This window comes from Cuculus canorus, chromosome 13 (genome assembly GCF_017976375.1).
Source record: "Cuculus canorus isolate bCucCan1 chromosome 13, bCucCan1.pri, whole genome shotgun sequence".
Lineage (NCBI taxonomy): Eukaryota > Metazoa > Chordata > Aves > Cuculiformes > Cuculidae > Cuculus > Cuculus canorus.
Window position 1 is genome coordinate 19,241,848 of NC_071413.1, and position 15,920 is coordinate 19,257,767.

The 15,920-nt window shown below is 37.7% G+C and overlaps 1 long non-coding RNA gene across 4 annotated transcripts in view; it reads left to right on the forward strand.

Moving 5' to 3' along the window:
* Positions 1-373: 373 nt before the first annotated feature.
* The window catches only part of LOC128853522 (uncharacterized), a 30,975-nt gene continuing 15,428 nt past the window's right edge, over positions 374-15,920 (forward strand). For 3 of the 4 annotated variants that reach the window (XR_008452103.1, XR_008452106.1, XR_008452104.1), the window contains exons 1-2: positions 374-3,019; positions 4,417-4,621. This is a non-coding gene — a long non-coding RNA (uncharacterized LOC128853522). Of the gene's footprint in view, positions 3,020-4,416; positions 4,622-14,814; positions 14,930-15,920 lie in introns of all 4 variants that reach the window. The other variant, XR_008452105.1, reaches the window with a different exon arrangement.

A 15,920-nucleotide genomic window follows, 5' to 3' on the forward strand; every position in this document is an offset into this window, starting at 1 on the left:
TTTAAGCTGAGAGCTTTGCTTGCATGCACAGCACAGAGAAGTGTAAGAATGAAATTTCATTGCTTTCAGCTGTCATAGATGAGCATTTTTTGACTGTGCTGCATTGCCATAATAGGAAAGTAGTGGCTTACTTTTATCTGTAGGGGGAGAGTCTTTTCAGATGTTTGCTTTGAAAAGTCTCAGATTGAACCATCCAGACCACCTACCTTGATTTACTGCATTTAGAAATACCTTACTAAGTAGCCTGAAGTGGTAGGGATCAAAATCATTGGACAGTTCTGAAAATTTGTGCCTAAAAACACCCTCTGCAGTGTCAAAAAAGGATCGCTTATAGCAGTTTCTTATAGAGAGTTTAGAAATGGAAGTGACTTAACCACATGTGCAGTCAGTGGAGGGGGTATAGTTCACAACCACAAGGAGCAGCCCCTGAACTAAAATCATCTTCTCAAGATGTTGTTATTGCTTTCCCTATCATTCGATTAACTATGGATCTACTAAATTTTAGGACTAAATGAAAATCTCTCTCTTTTTCTTCTGCGGTGACATGCTGTGATTGACACCTGTGTCTGGCTGCCATGAGTGGTTTGGGTTGGAAGGGACCTTAAAGATCCAGACCCAACTCTGCTGCCATAGGCAGGGACATCTGCCACCAGATCAGGGGCCTCAAAGTCCCATCCAACCTGGCCTGGAACCCCTCCAGGGATGGGGCAGCCACCTCTGCTCTGGGCACCCTGGGCCAGGGCCTCCCCACCCTCACAAGAAAATATTTCTTCCTAAGTTCTCATCTCAATCTCCCCTCTTTCAGCTGAAAACTGTTCCCCTTCAACCTATCCCGGCTCTCCCTACTCAAGAGCCCCTCCCCAGCTTTCCTGGAGCCCCTTTGAGTACTGGAAGTTGCTCTAAGGTCTCCCTGAAGCCTTCTCCAGGCTGAACAACACCAACTCTCTCAGCCTGTCCTCTATGGAAGGTGCTTCAGCCCTCGGATCATCTTCCTGGCCTCCTCTGGACTTGCTCTAGCAGTCCTTCCAGTGCTGCATGTTTTCTTGTTTTCATTATAGCTGTTTTGCATGGCAGAAATATGATGTTCCCATTGTATTACAAATCTTCCTCAGCCCCACAATTTTGGTTTAAGGGATTCAGTTTTTTATGTCATAGGGCTTTTCTGCAAGTGAAATTTGCATTGCCCATGATTATCTCCAGTGAAAATTCCTCATGAAGTTCACATTTCAATTAATATTTCTGGTTCCTGATCACAAGAATATAAAAAGTTTTATATTCTGAACTGGTGTGGAATAGCCAACAAGTAATTCTGCTGCAGCTCCATTATATTTTTAAAAATTACCTGCCCTCTGTTGTGACACGACTCCCACAGTACAGCAGCAGAGACATATAAATAACTATCTTCTAAACTTTCTGTCGACGAATATTGTTTTCTGTCATCACAATTGCACCATGAAATATGAAAGTTCAATTTCCTCTTCATTTCCTTTTAATAAAACTTCTGTTCATTTCATTTTTGAAAAGAGATTGGATCTAAATTACTTTGACTTCTTCTGGCCTAACTTTGGTGAATGTTTCAAGAGAGAATCTGAAACCCTTTTAAAACCCACCAGGGAGATTAAGGGCTGTATTCTGGGGGAGTTGTACTTACATTCTCATCTCTCTTTCAATACAAGTCTTTTGCATTTAGAAATGACAGTATTCATTCCTGCATATTGTTACAAGAAGCATAAAAATTGTGCCCCCACCATTGCTGCTGTTTAAAACTTAACATTTCCAAAGAGTAATTTTTTTGTTCAAGCAGTAGCCGAGGGAGTTAACCACAAATGTAAATTTGCCAGATTATTTTTCATCAAAAGCCATTGTACTTCATGGTCTTTACACAGCCTTTCCCAATGTGAGTAGGTAGCATCCAGAGGGATGGGAGCTCTATCATAGAATCGTACAATCACCAGGTTGGAAAGGACCTACTGGATCATCGAATCCAACCATTCCTATCTATCCTTAAACCATGCCCCTCAGCACCTCATCCACTCATCCCTTAAACACCTCCAGGGAAGGTGACTGAACCCCCTCCCTGGGCAGCTGTTCCAGTGCCCAATGACCCTTTCTGTGAAAAATTTTCTCCTGATGTCCAGCTTGAACCTCCGCTGGTGGAGCTTGAGGCCATTCCCCCTTGTCCCGTCCCCTGTCACAGTGTGATCTTTACTGTTGTAACTACCAGTGGCTTATTGGTGATCGAGAGAATGGAATTAAACCAAGCGAAAAATAAATCGGCTAAATCAAATGCAGATTCCACAGGTTCGCTCTCCATGCATGACTTGTGGCTTAGCAACTCTGTCTGTCCACTGAAGTTAGAGGCTTCCACACTAAATAACATCTTCCAACACAACAGGTTAGAAGACCAGACTGTCTTACAGCACTGAGTGTTTCATAATGTTTGTTCGCTTCAGCTCAGAGTAAAGTGCATGCCGAGTGCTGTGGAATTGGAGGAATTCCTGCTTAAACCTCTCTAACAGAAGTGTCATTTCTCCAAGTATTTCAGAAAATGTATCATGACTTTTAGAGGCATAAATACTAACAGTTGTTTCAGTGCACATAACTTCACACACGTGCATCTGCATTAGTGATGGAATAAATATACTCAGAAAAGAAGGATTTTTTCTTTTTTAGACTTTGTTGTAAGTTTGAGAAACAGTGTGATGCAGACACTGACAGTTCGTGCCATTCTGGAAGTGAGCTTTTGTCAGCTGGGATTGCATACTATGGTTGACAATGATTCTCTATTCATAGTTACTCTTTGGGCTTGAGGGGTTGGAACTAGATGATTCTTCAGGTCCCTTCCAACCCAAACTATTCTATGATTCTATGATTCTATTTTTTTGTGATGCGTAAATCCAGGCAGGAGAAGTGGTTATGTCTGTGCAAATGCAGAGTATCTACAGAGCCATTTTTTGTGTGTACATCAAGGAGTGCTGTCACTGGAGATCTTGCTTCAGAATCGCTTCAGAACTTGAAGGTAAGATTGGTATTTTGTGGGTGAACCTACCTCTGTGTGCTGCATCTGAAAGGGATACAAAAAATTCTTTACTGCAGTCTATCCATCTACATTTAAAACAGTGCACTGCATAACATGTATAGAATTGATATTCCAGTGTGGAGATGTGAACACAAGATTTTGATAAACATTTCCCATTCCCTCCATTAAATTGATAATGAGTTTGAATTCTGAGGAAATCATGTAAGACAATACGTTGGCTCCACAATGATGTAATTATAGCTGTGTTAAACTATTCCAACAACTCTCTTGTGCACATGAAATCAAACAAGTTTGGAACGATAGTTCATCTAATTTCCAATGTGTAATTGAGAAATGTGCTCTTAATTTCCTTTGTTCTTTGTTGGCAAAATATTACAAACCCCCTTCATCTGACAGTTTTGGGTTGGTTGAGTGGGAAAAGAAAAGAGAAGCGGGACCTCAGACCTCAATTTCACTTATTATAATAAATCAATTTCATACTCATTTGTGTTTAATCTCCATTGGAAATTTACATTATCCAATCAGAACTGAACAAGTCCCTCAGGGGAGATCAAGTGTCACATAAAAATTCAACAGGAAATTCATGCAATAAATCAGTAAAAGTATGACTTGTATGTGGAGATTTTAAATCCATCTAAATTCTATTAAAAACCTCTAAATCCTATTTTAGACAGAACAAGAAGGAAGCTTGGGAAATGTAAAATCCCTGAGAGGCCCCTCAAAGTGCACATACTAATATTTAATCATTTATACTTTTTTATGTCCAAATTAAGTAGTTTAACTGAAGTGCATATAGATTTCATTTATACTTTTTCTTCTGATAAGGAGTAGAGAAAACATTATATCATCATAATCTTCAAATATTTAGCTGGTTAGGAATGTATTATGTACATTGTAGGCAACCTTTTAGCTTATTGAATTAAAATTTGCAGTATATGTGACAAGAGAAGGGTTTGTGTGATTTACGGCGGATCTAGGCATTAATTCTTGAGATTTGAGCACGTGTATACATCCTCTTTGAAAAGCAGAGAAGAAGCAGGAGGGATGAAAAAGAAGGAGGAAGCAGACAAATGACAAAGGGAAAAAGCAAAAGTCATCTGCAATGGATGAATTAATAAATTAAATGTGAAAGTCTCCACATCTTTTTACCTTGAAATGAGAAAGAGTTGTGAAGAAACAGTGGATTGCTTCCTGTTCAGCAGCAGTCAAAAAAAGGAAGACAGAGTAATAAAACCTGTTAGGTCTGGTAGGTTTATAAAATCAAGAGTTCATTGAAGAAGGAGAAAGTGAGATGTCTGCAGTCCTATTCAGCTCCAGTTCAGGGACAACTGCTCTGAAATCCTTTACTGTCCTGACTGTTGCTTTTTATCTTCTAGGCTTCTAGAAGATTACTTTCCTGGTCAAAGAAGTCACACTGAAATGAAAGATATAAGCCTGGAACATCTGTTTAATATAAGCAAGTAATGCTGGAAAAACTGGAATGAGAAAATAGTCTTCTGGCAAATTTGAAATACTGTGTGCTTCACATTTGCATTCTGGTCTACGTTCAAGATGGTTCCTCCGCCTTTAACTGGAAACAAGGTAGGACAATAAACCAGAAACTCATTGTATGAAAGCAAGTGCATATACAAATGTCTTGGCTTAAAAATTCATTTATTATAAAACCTCCAAATAGTTCTGTTTTGGAAACTGAGACCTACTATGTAAAAGTACATTAAAAGCAACATTTGTGGTTAAACCACTTTATTTGGCTAATTTGAACTAGTTCTGTTTGAAGGACGAGACTGCAAATCTTGATTAACCTCTTGGTCTCTGCACATTTGTATCCGCAAGTTTAAAAAAACTTGTGAATGAGTTTCATTTTCACTTTGAAACAAGTTGTTATAGCAAAGGCTTATTACAGCTGACATATTGCTGTTGCCCACGTTTCTCTGTTGTTTCCTCAAAGTATGAATCACACATAATCAGAATAGTCAGGGTATCTTTATTACCTTTGGATTGTTTTAGAGAAAGCAACAGATGGTGGTATTTGAGTTCTCCAGATACGGAACGTACAGGCTTGCACCACCAGGCTGTCTTTGTATCTCATTTGCCTTTTCACAGACATAATTCAAAATAATTAGGCAAGCATTTAAGTTCCTGCTTAAGTACAAAAGTGGATCAATAATATATGCTTGAAATCAATCATCTGGTTGAAGGCTTCCTGAAATCAAGGCGTATACGGATAAACTGTTACGTTTTTGACAGAAGACAAGACTCTATCTTCTGCATCTATTTAAATCCTTCTGCATTTAGCACCAGACAGGACTAACACTTTACTTATTTAAGGAAGGAAATTTAAGCTTTGGCAAGTTCTACCTGAGGAAATGAGAGCTGTCTAGTTCTCATTTATACACTCTATTTCCTTTTTTCTCCCTTATTGCTCTTATTTCCACTTAAAATTTTGACATTTTTCATTAAAAAATATACATTTTCTTGCCCGTGAGAACAGGAAAACCTGTGCTGGATCATATATTCTTGGTTTTGGGGGAAGCTGCAGTTCTTGGCTGACAGAAGATCCTTGTGTTATACAGCATGGTGATGTAGAGGCAAGCAGAAATTAGATCTGAATGCTACTTTATGTTTATGTAGATGTAATGGAACAAAACAGAAATTGTAAAGGAATCCAGATTAACACCTAATTTGTTATTGTATCTGCTTTTTAACAAACTGAATTGACAGATCAGAATAGCACGGTCCAGAATTATTTGCAGTCTACTCATTATTTAACTTGGCAATAGAATAAATAGAATAAGGGGTGTTAGTTACTGTAAACCACAACCTGAAAGACTTTGAGTATAACTCCTTTTTTCTCATCCTGTGCTATGAATGAAATTCTGCCAACAGTGATGAGAAAGTTCTGTTCATCTGAGTATGTTCACACAGTGTTTTTAAAAAAGTATAGCAGTGGAATAAGAGTCCTGGGAGTTTGGGTTCAGTGTCGATTATATCTAATATAAATAAATATTAATTAATGGAGTTTTGACATTAAAAATACATTCATTTCTTAATAATACTTTTTAGTCTAGAAAAAAACAATGTTTGGTTTGTACACATAGACCTACACTGAGAGAAAATACAAAATGCACAGCTCACTAAGAATGAACAATGGTGTAATATCTTTTCAGTGCTTGTTGGCTTTATAAGTCCTCTAATAAATTGCAAACTAATTTAATCATACTCCGTAATTACATACTCTTGAAGGAATAAGACTTTAGATTCAGACCGTATCATTCTTAAAATACAATGATGTTGTGTACTGCATAGACCAATGAAACGGCACACTAGCAATAAATTAATGGCCCTAAGGCTGCCAGGCAGTAATAAATAAAAAGTAGATGTTATGACCAAGTGCGCATTTTATAAGAAACTGAGAAATGTAATTTGACTTCAGCACACAGAGAAGTTAGACAACTACTTTCTTTTTTACTGGTTGAAATAATCTTGTTTTGAAATCTTGTTACAATCACCAGAATTAACTAGCACGGGATTGGCTTTTTAATTCCAGTTATTAAGAGCGGTAAAACTAAATGTTATAAGTCTTGATGCATGATAACTCTGTTGGGCTTGGAGAATATTGTGGAATATTATGGTGGATTGGTTATTTCTGTGGCCTTAACATATCAGAGCCCTGGTTTTGCACCAGGTTAACAGTGTAGCGTATGCTTATTAATACGATACATTAAGCAAACTAAAGCAATGATCAAAACTGCAATTTGTTTGTTTGAATTACAAGGATTGTAGATGAACAATTTTCTTTTAATTTGCAACAGATGTGCTTAATCTTTAGAATCATTAACAGGCAGTCTGCTCTGAAATACTTAATCATGGTTAGCTCTTTTTCTGTAGCCATTTGTTTTCCCCAGTGTTAAGATTTCTACGATGGCATTATGTCATTCCTAGAGGAATGGATTGCATATGTTTGGAAAGAAATGTTACTAAAACTTATATTGCTTTAAAAGAATGCATTTAATTATTTGAGCCCCAAATTTGGTGTGATGTTTGTATATAGGCAAAAACATGGGCATAGCTACAAAATAATTCCTATATATGGAGTACAAATATTCTTATTTGCAGACACAGTCCCTATTTTAGAGCATATATTCAACACAGGAGACAATAAGTCATTATATTATATGAATGAAATCCTGTTTGCAGAAATTCACTACGATTTCATGTGTGTAAAAATATTTGATCATCTTGTATTCATTTGCATTTTGAAGACTGAGTTCTTACAGGGGACTATGTAGATAAGAAAATTTCTAAAATAATCAACTTGCTATCTTAAAAGCTCCTCTCAAGTAAACTACCATATTTCCTTATTAATGTTGAACTTTTACATTTATTTAAAGCCAAGAGACATCTTGTAGACTTTGAGCTACTTTTCAACCAGCTGAATTGAAAAAATTAAAAGCAGAATGTTTTTAGTAAGACATTAACATTGACCATCTTTTCATCTAAGAAAGCAAGGTGTAACTCCATCTTTCCAAGTGTTTTCAAATTTATTCATTAGAAGAATAGGCTTTAATTAATTTTTGAAAATGTATTCCGTATTTACTTGGCTATTAAATCCTAGCTATTCAGAAGGGTGTTGGAAAATGCCCACTTAAAACTAAAATTAGTCTGCATCACCCTTTGTTCCATCTGTGTTCTATTTTACTGCCAGAATGAGGAAAAAAATTGAGGTAGAAGTTTAGCAGTGAAGGTACTTATAGAAAGTACTAATTATTAGTCTCAGTGGTACGTCAACAGGATATTCAGCTGCTACTGAGAAGAACTGAATGTTTGGGAAGGACTTCAATCCACCTACTGTCAAAGACTCTGTATATCTGACAGCCTCCTGACTGTTGTAAGCAAGGCTGTTGATGCACCAGGTTGGTAGTTGCTATGTAAGCACTTCAGCACGCTCAAGAAAGTGTTTCTCCAAATGCTATTTGTGCTGTGCTGCCTTCCGAGGACTGGTTTGTGCCTGCTTTGCAGACAGTGCTATGACTAAAGTCCAATAGGAGTAGAGGTCTTGGCATGGCTTATTCCTTGAAATGAAAGTGGTTTCATTTCAATGTTGGCTTTGTAATTCTTGATAAAGATATTCCTATTTAGAATGTTTACTGTGTACATTGTAAATTAATGTACATTATATTCTTTTTTACTTGGGAATAAAGCAGGAAAGCATCCTACCTTGATTTTCTTGGCTTGTGACCACAAAAATGCTGTAAAAGCTAATCTGAGGATTGCTCATTTCTTTCCAATTCACATGGATGAGTATAACTGGAGAAAACAGGTTCAAGATAAATTTAGCATTCTCAAGGCAATTAGTATGTTAAGACTCTCCAGAAAATGTATTACTTTGTTTGGTCTCTTTTTAGATGAATGTAAGAGCATATTAAAGACATTATTCATATGCATTCTTACTGCATATGAAATTTATTTTTCTCCTTTATGTTGCATTCTGCTTCATTTTTTTACCTCAAGAGTCTCTGCTATAAAGGTGTAGTTAATTTTTAACAGTGGTGATTTCAGTTGATCTGATAATCTATAGCATTCTGTGATAAAATTTCTATGATCTCGGAAGCCTAAAAATATGAACCTGCGTAAGGGAAGAAAAGGTCTTTAATTATATCATTATCAAGGTATGATACATACCAACTGTACTGATATAAAGTATATTATATATTCATTGTATATATTCAAGTATATATATAGTCATTGGGGAAAATGTCACACAAATAGCTTTCTCTTACTATTTCTAATATTTGTAAACAAATATTACCAAGTGCAGGACCAACAAATGAAAATATATGAAGGGCTGTAGTTCTTTATTGCATTTTTCTTAGGTGGCATATCGTAACACCAAGCCCATGTGCTGGCTCTTGCAGCATATTACAGCCTGATATCTTCAATTACACACCGAATTACATGTCAAATGAAATTCAAACAATACCATGTCTTTTACATTCAATATTCCACTACCTGAAGCTGGAGAGCTTTATAGATTTAACATCCTAAAATACTCACATTCCTATTTAGAATACACTAAAACTATACACCACCACACTTCGAGTCTGAAGACTTACTTACATCTTAATTTTAAATGTGCACTTACTTCTTGTTTAGGTGCAGATGAAATTGAAGTGCTTGGTCACTTTTCTTTTTGGTTCCTTGCACGCGTAATCCCTTTACTACGATGAAGCATTACAAACAGACGTAGTTGACAGAAAAGAGAATACATACACAAGGGAAAAAATGAAGCAAGAGAAGGGAGACTGGATGGTGAGCAATGCCAAAGAGCAATGCAAAACACAAAGGTGGAAGAGCAATGTGGTGTCCATCACTCTGGAATTTCAGGATAATTTTTTTTCCAAACTAACTGGTCAATGCTCCTCAGAAGTATTGTATTTTGAGAAAAAATTTAGTATGAATGGGTTTTCCTTACTGATAGGATTTACAGAGGATTGGTGCATATGTTAGGATGGATGAAATGATTTTTCTTCCTTTCCCCCAAAAGCATCAAAAATTTCTTCATAAGGCAAAATTTTTACTTCAACCATTGATTTTTAGGCTTATAGGCTCTACAAATCTTATGGATGTTAAGAAGAGTTTAGTATGTTAAGCTTAATCAATATTGCTGCTGGCATAACCCACAAGTTCTTCAGAGGTGCTGGGAAATGGGAAGGGAAAAGGCGAACGAAATGAAGTTGCTTTTTATCCACACTGTCTGCATATTTTCGTCATCTCCTACCAATGTTATTTCTGCAGTAAGTTTTCAGTACAGCAGCGTCCTGGGCATGAGCAGAATGTGTTTCCCTCTTGAGTGCAGTGGTGGTGCCTGGCAGAGCAGGAACCTGAATTCAGGAATCTATTTGCTGTCTGTCCCCCAGATCAACTTTCTAACATTGTGTTGTAGGCCCCAGAGGACAAAGCTGCTGTGCAGAAAAGGAAGACCTCATTAAAACAGAAAAAAAATCATGGGGAAGAGGGAGGGGGGTGGGGAAAATCTTGAACATGCGTATTTGGAACAGGTTTCTTTTAGCTCTTTCTAGAGGTAATGTTGTACAAATTTTTTCAACTACATATCATTTGTGAAAAGATATGTCCTGAATTAGATGTGTTCTGTGAAGGTGGTACCGGGTCGACTTGTTTTCAGTATCTTCTCCATTTATAGCACATTTCCCTCAGTGCTTCAGCCCAGTGATGCTTTCAGGCCTCAACTGAGATCATGGAATCATAGAATCATACAATCACTAGGTTGGAAGGGACCACTGGGTCATCGAGTCCAACCATTCCATTGGATCATGGGCTCTCTCTGTGCTAAACAATGTACAAACTCCCAGTGAAAAGGAAAAAATACAGAAAGTTACAGAAAAGATCCTTGAGCACACAAAGTCAGGAGGGTACAGGATTGTTTTCTAGAGATCTCCTACAGGGTAGGTCAGCGAGGAAGGAGCTCCAGCTCTGGAGGTCCACACTGGCAGCAGCCTCTGAATCATCTGGGTGCTCGAAGAATTCCCCTCGAAATGGTTTTGGAAGAGATCTGTACACATATATTAAAAGTCAAAGTGACCTTTTTTTTAAATATCAGATTATAGAAGCTAAGAAGAATTTCAGGGGAAGTGAATGAAAATAGCAAGAGATGAAAAAAGAAACTATTGGACAAGCAAGACACAATGGAAGGAAAGGAACACAGGCTTGGAAAATATCTGTACAGTCAGCCCAGTTGAGAGCTCATGGGGAGCTGAGAATAAAATGTGTAAAACAGAAACAGAATTTTCAGTTTATGATACAGAAAACCATCGTCTCGAGCAATCAGACCGGAACAGATCTTTTGTAAGTTAAATTCAAGGCATAGCTCTAGAGCATTCCAGGAGAGCCTGTAGATTTCTAGAACAGCAACAGATTTTTAATAGCTCTTTTGACAATGCATGAGGGATTGAAGGAATAGGGTTGCAAGAAAAACCTTTTTTAAAAGATTCTTAGCAAAAGGGTTTTAGAAGATTTAACTCTTCAGTAGTTCAAGTGCTCAGGATGGTAAATAAAGTATGATATCACCAAGAATCTGGATATACAGAGCATATGCGAATGAAATCTACTGTTAAATTCAGACAAATATAGTTTAAGTGTGCTAATGAGATACTGAAATTATGAGACCATGACAAACCTAAGGGTTCATACCTGCTGAAGACTAAGTATGGAAGGAGGTGTTAACCTTCGATGTTCATCTGACAAATGAGAAGGCTGAAAATGGTGGTCAAAAGCTGACTAAAAATGTATAACATTGCACACAATTCTATGTCTAGAAAATAGAAGGTAGAGATCATATGACAGGATTTTGAACATCTTTGTGTTTGTTCTTGTGACTGTCTGTTAAAAAATCTGAATTTCTAAGAGCTACAAAGTCCACCTGATGAGCTTTTTTTGAGATGTCTTAAAATGAAGCACACAGAAATGGGACTGCAATTAAAGCAGTCATGAATTACACACATCCCTAAATCCTATCCTGGGGAAACTCTGATAATTCCTTGTTAATGACTCCTATGTTAAGTGATGCAGTCACTGCTCGTCTGGTATCTTTGAGGCAATGAGGTTTATTTCTAGGTTGACACGACCAGCATTTATTTGAACCCCTCTCTCCAAAGATATGATTGATAGGTTCGTACATGGAGTCCTCAAAGAGATTGTTCTTAAAAAATAAGGGCAGATGATGATAGTCCAAGTATTTTAAAAATTCAGAGAAGTGATTTTAGGTAACAGGAGATAAAGGTGAAAAGGGTACAGGCTTGGGATTATGTTTTTATATCTACTATGCCCTGCACTGAGAGATTTTTTTTCCTTAAAAGTCTGCGTGTTTTCTAATGTTGAGCAACAGATTCCTGATTTTTTTCCTCTATTTCAGTTCAGTAGGGTCATATGTAATATAAAATTAAGGTGCTGAGATTTATTTATCCTCATAATTCATTTAAAATAGATGGGAAAGGCAAAGCTCTCGTCTATACACTGACAAAACATTTAGGTTAATATATTCACATCTAAACTTGTAGCCAGATCTGCTGTTTTAAATGATTAAATGTTAAATCTTGTATTTACTCTTGGACTGTGCAAAAGTCAAAGGGAACAATTTGTCAGCTCATTCATATTTTGCTTCTGAAGCCAGTTAACTAATCAGTCTAACAGAAAAAGAAGATAAATGGAGGCCATTCTGTTATGTAGAAAAGTGTACATGAAGATAAATTTTTCACATTTTGCTTCATTTCATCTGCAGTTATCACTGTCGTAATTGCTTCTGAACACTCAAGGTGCTCTTCATATTGCTTCTATGATATGAATGGCTTAAGCTATTTTGGTAGAGTAGTAGCTTGTAGCACTGAAATTTTCCGTAGTCTTTTTTTCATATTCTTACTTAGAAAAAAAAAATCCTCTACCTTTTGAAATAAAAGTGAGATTTCCAAATAAACAATAAAGGATCAAGAGCTGTGTAAGCTAACAGTTTCTGCTAGAAAAAGCTTGCATATAGGAAATCCTGAGCAAATAAACTCTTGTTAGCATTGCTAGTATAGTTCCCATTATTTTATATTAAAAATACGTGGTGATCTAGTCTCAAATATCTTGCAATAAATTCTTTCCCTGCCATGGTTTCTATTGATTTCTGAACTAACACTGGTTTTTCCTTTCCTTCATCTAAAACCTGCAGAAGATCTGTCACCAGCTTCAGTTCATGATAGTCATGGTTTATTTCTCAATGCAACTCCATGAACTAAATTCTGATATGAAAAGCCCTGAAAACTATAGACTACCATGTTAAAAATGTAATTATTTTTTTTAAAAGGAATAAAGAAAAATATATGCAAAATAGAATCATACAATGGTTTGGGTTGGAAGGGACCTTAAAGATCCTGACCCGACTCCCTTGCCATGGGCAGGGACAGCTGCCACCGGATCAGGGGCCTTAAAGCCCCATCCAACCTGGCCTGGAACCCCTCCAGGGATGGGGCAGCCACCACCGCTCTGGGCAACCTGGGCCAGGGCCTCCCCACCCTCATAAGAAAACATTTCTTCCTGAGATCCCATCTCAATCTCTCCTCTTTCAGGTTAAAGCCATTCCCACTTGTCCCATTCCTGCACCCCCTGATCCAGAGCCCCTCCCCAGCTTTCCTGGAGCCCCTTTCAGCACTGGAAGCTGCTCTGTGGTCTCCTCAGAACCTTCTCTTCTCCAGGCTGAACAACCCCGAGTCTCTCAGCCTGTCCTTCTGCAGGAAGTGCTCCAGCCACAGGATCTTCAACATTTTTATATTGCTGCATCGTAGTATGTTTCTTTATTGAGAACTTTTTAAAGCCCAAGGAAAATACCAGGTTTTAGAGAAGAGTCTTTTGCTTAACACATAATACTTTTCTGACTAAACTAATTATAATGGCATAGTTAGCCACATATGTAGAATTCTCATCAGGGTTTGTAATCTCATTCTGTGCAGTGTGGTTTTATGATGGATAAGCAGCCAAACAAATAAGTGGACCCGAGGTAGCTATATTAGAACTGTTGTAAAGGGATGCTAGTTTTCCCAGTTAGCCAGATTTCTGCAACGGTGGATTGAGAGGTCCTTAAATAAGCACACCCATTTTGGCACCCCGTGCACTTTAAGAAGAATCTCATTATAAAACCCCCTCAGCCTAAAGCCAAAGAAGTACAGGAGTGGGATGGGATTTCTTTCTTTTACTGTTTGTCAGAAATTTAATGCAGTTTTATTGCACTAAATTTTCCACTACTTCAGCTGCTGTACGAAATATATCGCCAAACAATAAGCTCAGAAAGGTAAATGCGTGCATGATGTTCTTAAAATACTAATGCAAAAGGCCTAGTTCAGAATTTCAAAACCCACTTAGTTTTTTGTTTTTAAGGCTCTGCAGGCCAGCTTGACACACACCTGACAAGCTGAAATCCATATATACCACTGACAGCAGAATTCATATTATTAGCCAAGAATGTATGGGTCAGCAATTACTTTTATAGCCATATAGTGAATTTAAGTAATCATGTATTATAAAGATAAGATTTTTTCTTAAATAAAAAATATAATTCATTTACCAGGAGTTGAATCTCACGTTTCACAGCATAACTTTCAGCTTTCTCTCAAGCATTTAGGTTTTTTCTCTTAAAGAAATTCAACTTGGATTCTGCCATCTCATCCTTTCTGATAATCTAATTACAATATTCAGTCAAGCTATAAACTATAATTCTAGGAAATTTGACAGGATAAGGATAGCAGTTTTCATGGAAAATACTTCGTGATTTTAAGTTCTTGCTCCTCCTGGACATTTGGGTGCTCCGCTACATTGATGTCAGTACCTCATAGAATCATAGAATAGTTTGGGTTGGAAGGGACCTTAAAGACCATCCAGTTCTACCCCCTGCCCTGGGCAGGGACACCTCCCACTGGCTCAGGCTGCCCAAGGCCCATCCAACCTGGCCTGGAACCCCTCCAGGGATGGGGCAGCCACAGCTTCCCTGGGCAACCTGGGCCAGGGCCTCCCCACTCTCATTGTGAAGAAATTCTTCCTAATGTCTAATCCTAACTTGCCCCTCTCCATTTTATACCATTCCCCCTCATCCTGTCACCAGGAAGAGCTCCTCTCCAGCTTTCCTGTAGCCCCTTCAGGTACTGGAAGGTCGCTATAAGATCTCCTCACAGCCTTCTCTTCTCGAGGCTTAACAACCCCAACTCTCTCATCCTTCTCTCATATGGAAGGTGCTCCAGCCCTCCGATCATCTTTGTAGCCTCTTCTGGACCCATTCCAACAGCTCCATCTCCTTCTTACGTTGAGGATTCCAGAACTGGAACCTCCACTGATGTCTAGTGGAAGGTAAGAATTGATGAAGTATTCCTAGATTCAGCCTTTACATTTCTAACAGGTTTTTTCACTGCTTTACCACAACACTTTTTTCTTTGCTTGTTTGTACTGAAAAAAAAAAAGGTAATAAGTCAGCTTTTCTTACCCATAGTTCATTTTGTGGGAGTGTTGTTCCTTTTCTTGCCTTGATGACAAACAGAAATCGATGCTTTTCTAATATTAATTCTGAAATTAATAGCCACTTCTGCTGAAGACTTTTAGAGGATTAAAAATGATGTCTGTGCAATAACAATCAGAAGAATCTTTATAACTGATTTGCCCCTATGAATTACATCAAACTGGTCTTCTGCATTTTACATATGAAATGTTTATTGAGAATAAATTGCATGCTTCTTAAAGCAGTTTGCTTTGTGGACTGACACTTCAGTCTTGCAGAACACCTCCCAGCATTTCCAGCGCATTTGGACTCATGTTCCATTAAGATGTAGCTATTGTTGGACCTCAAATTTCCACAACTTGTTCTGGTGATTTGCCACTTATTGCACAAGTTTGTTAAACCTGATTGTGCGTGAATGCAGAGAAACTGCGCTGACTTTTCAATATCCCACTGCTTTGTCCGTGCGATGCATGATTATATTAATTACAGTGTAAAAGTACATGCTACTTCTAGGAAGAAAAAATTAAATACTGGAATTTGCTCCTGTTGAAGTTGAGAAATGCAGGCAAATATGGTCTACTTGCTGTTCCCCAGGAAATATGGTCCTTTTCAAAGGAGTCACATTTTTCTTTTGTGTCCTTTGGCCTACCCCAAGTGGCTTGCAGTATTTATCAAGTTTAATCAACATGACTGACGGGAAACCTGATAATAGAGAATAGCTGTCTCCACTGGTGGGGCAACAGCTTTTGAAATGTTGGTAGTGAATACACTGTATTTACATTTCTTTGGGACTCTGGCTTTTAAAAGATTTTCATCTTTTACACTGGAGGGTTGAAGTAAAGGTTA